Below are 5883 nucleotides of genomic sequence, written 5' to 3' on the forward strand. Positions count from 1 at the left end.
CTAAAAAGCACGAAAGCGGAAACATAAAGTCAAAACGCTAGCTAAAAAGTTGTTATCCGAAAAACAACTAAAAAGCACGAAAGCGGAAACATAAAGTCAAAACGCTAGCTAAAAAGTTGTTATCCGAGAAACAACTAAAAAGCACGAAGGCAGAAACCAAAGGTCAAAACACAAACACCGCATAATAAAGTCACCACAAGTGGCTAAATAAAAGCAAAAGGTGTCCAAAAGTGTTCACAAAAGCCAGCCAACAAAAAGCCCACAGGCCGGGCAAACCACTAAAAAAGATCACAGAGGATCAAGGTTCTTTCCGGTCTCCGCATCAACAGAAGGCTGCGGAGGGAACATCGAAATCGGGACTGCATCGACAGCACCATCATCCCGGCTTGAAACCTCCACACCAGATCTATCCTCAGCCAAAGGTGAAGTCGGGTTCACAACCGGAACCTCGGGGTCGGACACCGGAGCCTTGTGCTCGGACACCGGAACCTCATCCTCGGCAGGAGCAGGAACAATCTTTCCCTCCACAACAATGTTTTTCGTACTGAATAAGCTCAGATCCAGGTCGGGAGCAAGAACCCGGACCTGATCCCTCAAATTCACAAACATAGCATCCATACCCTTGGCCACATTATCTTCCAGCTCGTAAAAATCATCCCGAGCAGACTGCAACTTCTCCTTCGTCTCCACAAGCTCGGCATACAGCTTAGTATAGTTCTCCGTCGCCACCCTCGCCATCTCCTCAGATGTCTTCGCCGCCGCCACAGCCGCGGTGGCCCTAGTTTTCTCTTCCTCCAAAGAGGCCTGATGAGCGGATAATTTGTACTCTTTTTGGCATTGTTTTTAGTATGTTTTTAGTATCTTTTAGTTAGTTTTTATTATATTTTTATTAGTTTTTAATTAAAATTCACTTTTCTGGACTTTACTATGAGTTTGTGTGTTTTTCTGTGATTTCAGGTATTTTCTGGCTGAAATTGAGGGACCTGAGCAAAAATCTGATTCAGAGACTTAAAAGGACTGCAGATGCTGTTGGATTCTGACCTCCCTGCACTCGAAGTGGATTTTCTGGAGCTACAGAAGCCCAATTGGCACGCTCTCAACGGCGTTGGAAAGTAGACATCCTGGGCTTTCCAGCAATATATAATAGTCTATACTTTGCCCAAGATTTGATGGCCCAAACCGGCGTTCAAAGTCACCCTCAGAATTCCCAGCGTTAAACGCCCAAACTGGCATAAGAATGGGAGTTAAACGCCCAAACTAGCACTAAAACGGGAGTTAAACGCCAAGAAGAGTCTCTACACGAAAATTACTTCATTGCTCAGCCCAAGCACACACCAAGTGGGCCCGGAAGTGGATTTTTATGTCATTTACTCATCTTTGTACACCTTAGGCTACTAGTTTTCTATAAGTAGAACCTTTTACTATTGTATTTTCATCTTTGGATTGTTTTTGATCTTTTGATCATGTTTTTATGATTGAACCCTCTTTTGGGAGGCTGGCCATTCGGCCATGCCTAGACTCTGTTCTTATGTATTTTCAACGGTGGAGTTTCTACACACCATAGATTAAGGGTGTGGAGCTCTGCTGTACCTCGAGTATTAATGCAATTACTATTGTTCTTCCATTCAATTCCGCTTGTTCTTTTACCAAGATATCACTTGTTCTTCAACATGATGAAGGTGATGATTGACGCCCATCACCATTCTCACCCATGAACAAGGTGGCTGACAACCATTCTTGTTCTACAAGCATCTGAGGCTTAGTGAATATCTCTTGGATTCTTTAATCGGAATCTTCGTGGTATAGGCAGGACCTGATGGCGGCATTCAAGAGAATCCGGAAGGTCTAAACCTTGTCTGTGGTATTCTGAGTAGGATTCAATGATTGAATGACTGTGACGTGCTTCAAACCTGTAACCTACTGGGCGTTAGTGACAGACGCAAAAGAGTTATTCTATTCCGGTAGGGGAGGGAACCAAACCGGTGATTGGCAGCACTGTGACAGAGTGTGTGCATTAGCTTTCACTGCGCGGATGGGAGGTAGCTGCTGACAACAGTGAAACCCTACACGAGCTTGCCATGGAAAGGAGTAAGAAGGATTGGATGAAGGCAGTAGGAAAGCAGAGAGACGGAAGGGAAGGCATCTTCATACACTTGTCTGAAGCTCTTACACCAATGATATACATAAGTATCTCTATCTTTATCTTTATGTATTTTCGTTTATCACTATACCCATTTGAGTCTGCCTGACTGAGATTTACAAGATGACCATAGCTTGCTTCATACCACCAATCTCCGTGGGATCGACCCTTACTCACGTAAGGTATTACTTGGACGACCCAGTGCACTTGCTGGTTAGTTGTGCGAAATTGTAGTGATCACAATTTCGTGCACCAAGTTTTTGGCGCCGTTGCCGGGGATTGTTCTTGTGTATGGACAACTGACGGTTCATCTTGTTGCTTAGATTAGGTATTATTTTTCTTCAGAGTTCTTAAGAATGAATTCTAGTGTTTCAAGGTGATGTTCTTATCATCACCAAAGCTGATTGATCATCATCAATTTAGCTCTTGAATGCAATGTCTTGCTGAAGCTTAGCTAGCTATGTCTAATTCCTTTAGACTAAAGCTTTAGACTAACATTGCATGATTCCTGGAATTCTCATTAAGAATTTTGATACCTTTATTTTCCTTTTCACCTAATTTTCGAAAAAACCAAAAAAAAAAAATTTACAAAATCATAAAATCCAAAAATATTTCTTGTTTGAGTATAGAGTCTCATTCTAAGTTTGGTGTCAATTGCATGTTTATGTTTTTCTTGCATTTTTTTTTTGAATTTATGCATGTGTCTTCATTAATCTTCAAGTTGTTCTTGATGATTTCCTTGTTTTGATCTTTGAATTCTATTGACTTGAGTGTTTTGTTGTTTCTCATGTGCATTATCATCTTGTTAGTGTCAGTAGTATACAAACTGCTAAGTTTGGTGTCTTGCATGCATTTGATTTTAGTTGCATTTTAATTATTCCTTATTATTAAAAATCCAAAAATATTTTTAATTTGTGTCTTTTCAAGTCAATAATACAGAGAATTGAAGATTCAGAACATACTGCAGAGGAATCACACAGAAAAAGCTGGGCATTCAAAAATGCCCAGTGAAGAAGACAGACTGGCGTTTAAACGCCAGCCAGGGTGCTGGCTGGGCGTTTAACGCCCAAAGGGTATAGTTTTGGGCGTTAAACGCCAGAATGTGCACCATTCTGGGCGTTTAACGCCAGGATGGCAAAGGGGGAAGATTTTGTTTTCAAAATCAATTTTTTTCAAGTTTTCAAAGTTTTTCAAAATCAAATCTTTTTCAAATCATATCTTTTCAATCAAATGTTTTCAAAATCAATTTATTTCCTTTTTCAAAGATACTTACTAACAATTAATGATTTGATTGAACATTTTTTGCCTTTTCTGTTTAGGAAGGTTTTATGTTTGAATCATATCTTTTCTTGTTAGGCAAGTCATTAATTTTTAAAATCATATCTTTTCAAATTGTTTTCAAATCATATCTTTTAAAAATTGTTTTCAAATCATATCTTCTCAATCACATCTTTTTAAAACCATAACTTTTCAATCAAATCTTTTTAATCACATCTTTTTCAAAATAGTTTTCAATCAAATCTTTTTAACTTCTAATTTCAAAATCTTTTTCAAAAATCACTTGATTTCTTTTCCACTCTTATTTTCGAAAATCAATTAAGTGTTTTTCAAAATGTTTTCAAAATCTTTTACTTAATTTTCGAAAATTACTTTCCTCCTTCTCACATCCTTCTATTTTTGGACTAACACTATCCCTTAATGCAAAATTCGAACTTCATCTTCTTTGATAAGTTCGAATTTTTTACCTCTGTCTTCCATTTTTCTTCCTCTGACACTTCAAGGAATCTCTATACTGTGACATAGAGGATTCCATATTTTCTTGTTCTCTTCTCTTTCATATGAGCAGGAGCAGAGACAAAAGCATTTTTGTTGAAGCTGACCCTGAACCCGAGAAGACCTTAAAGAGAAAGCTAAGAGAAGCCAAAGCACAACTCTCTTTAGAGGACCTGACCGAATTCTTCAAAGAAGAAGAAGACATGGCAGCCGAAAACAACAATAATGCAAACAATGCAAGGAAGGTGCTGGGTGACTTTACTGCACCTACTCCTGATTTTTATGGGAGAAGCATCTCTATCCCTGCCATTGGAGCAAACAACTTTGAGCTTAAGCCTCAATTAGTTTCTCTAATGCAACAGAATTGCAAGTTCCATGGACTTCCAATGGAAGATCCTCATCAGTTCTTAGCTGAATTCTTGCAAATCTGTGACACAGTCAAGACTAATGGGGTTAACCCTGAGGTCTACAGACTGATGCTATTCCCTTTTGCTGTAAGAGACAGAGCTAGAATATGGTTGGATTCTCAACCTAAAGAAAGCCTGGACTCTTGGGAAAAGCTAGTCAGTGCCTTCTTGGCAAAGTTCTTTCCACCACAAAGATGGAGTAAGCTTAGAGTGGAAGTCCAAACCTTCAGACAGAAGGATGGAGAATCCCTCTATGAAGCTTGGGAAAGATACAAACAATTAATCAGAAGATGTCCCTCAGACATGCTTTCTGAATGGAGCATCATAGGTATTTTCTATGATGGTCTCTCTGAACTATCTAAGATGTCCTTGGATAGCTCTGCTGGAGGATCTCTTCATCTGAAGAAGACGCCTGCAGAAGCTCAAGAATTGATTGAAATGGTTGCAAATAACCAATTCATGTACACTTCTGAAAGGAATCCTGTGAACAATGGGACTAGTCAGAAGAAAGGAGTTCTTGAGATTGACACTCTGAATGCCATATTGGCTCAGAACAAGATATTGACTCAACAAGTCAATTTAATTTCTCAAAGTCTGTCTGGAATGCAAAATGCACCAAACAGTACTAAGGATGCTTCATCTGAGGAAGAAGCTTATGATCTTGAGAACCCTTCCATGGAAGAGGTGAATTACCTAGGAGAACCCTATGGAAACACCTATAATTCTTCATGGAGAAATCACCCAAATCTCTCATGGAAGAATCAAGAGAGACCTCAACAAGGTTTCAATAATAATGGTGGAAGAAACAGGTTTAGCAATAGCAAGCCTTTTCCATCATCTTCTCAGCAACAGACAGAGAGTTCTAAGCAGAGTACTTCTGACTTAGCAACAATGGTCTCTGATCTAATAAAGACCACTCAAAGTTTCATGACTGAAACTAGATCCTCCATTAGGAATTTGGAAGGACAAGTGGGTCAGCTGAGCAAGAAAATTACTGAACTTCCCCCAAGCACTCTCCCAAGTAACACTGAAGAAAATCCAAAAGGAGAGTGCAAAGCCATAAATATGGCCGAATTCTGGGAGGAAGAAGAGGCAGTGAACGCCACTGAGGAAGGCCTCACTGGACGTCCACTGGCCTCCAATGAGTTCCCTAATGAGGAACCTTGGGAATCTGAGGCTCATACTGAGACCATAGAGATTCCCTTGGACTTACTACTGCCTTTCATGAGCTCTGATGAGTATTCTTCCTCTGAAGAGGATGAGTATGTCACTGAGGAGCAAGTTGCTAAATACCTTGGAGCAATCATGAAGCTAAATGACAAGTTATTTGGAAATGAGACTTGGGAGGATGAACCCCCTTTGCTCACCAAAGAACTGGATAACTTGTCTAGGCAACAATTGCCTCAAAAGAGGCAGGATCCTGGGAAGTTTTCTATACCTTGTACCATAGGCACCATGACCTTCAAGAAGGCCTTGTGTGACTTAGGGTCAAGTTTGAACCTCATGCCCCTCTCTGTAATGGAGAAATTAGGGATCTTTGAGGTGCAAGCTGCAAAAATCTCA

The 5883-nt window shown here is 40.0% G+C and overlaps 1 non-coding gene across 1 annotated transcript; it reads right to left on the reverse strand.

Annotated features, from left to right (window-relative positions):
• Positions 1 to 4521: 4521 nt before the first annotated feature.
• LOC130953179 (small nucleolar RNA R71) lies at positions 4522 to 4629 on the reverse strand. Its single transcript, XR_009075351.1, has one exon. It is a non-coding gene; the product is annotated as a small nucleolar RNA R71 (small nucleolar RNA).
• Between the last annotated feature and the right edge of the window lie 1254 nt (positions 4630 to 5883).

Source organism: Arachis stenosperma, chromosome 9, assembly GCF_014773155.1.
Source record: "Arachis stenosperma cultivar V10309 chromosome 9, arast.V10309.gnm1.PFL2, whole genome shotgun sequence".
Classification (NCBI taxonomy): Eukaryota; Viridiplantae; Streptophyta; class Magnoliopsida; order Fabales; family Fabaceae; genus Arachis; species Arachis stenosperma.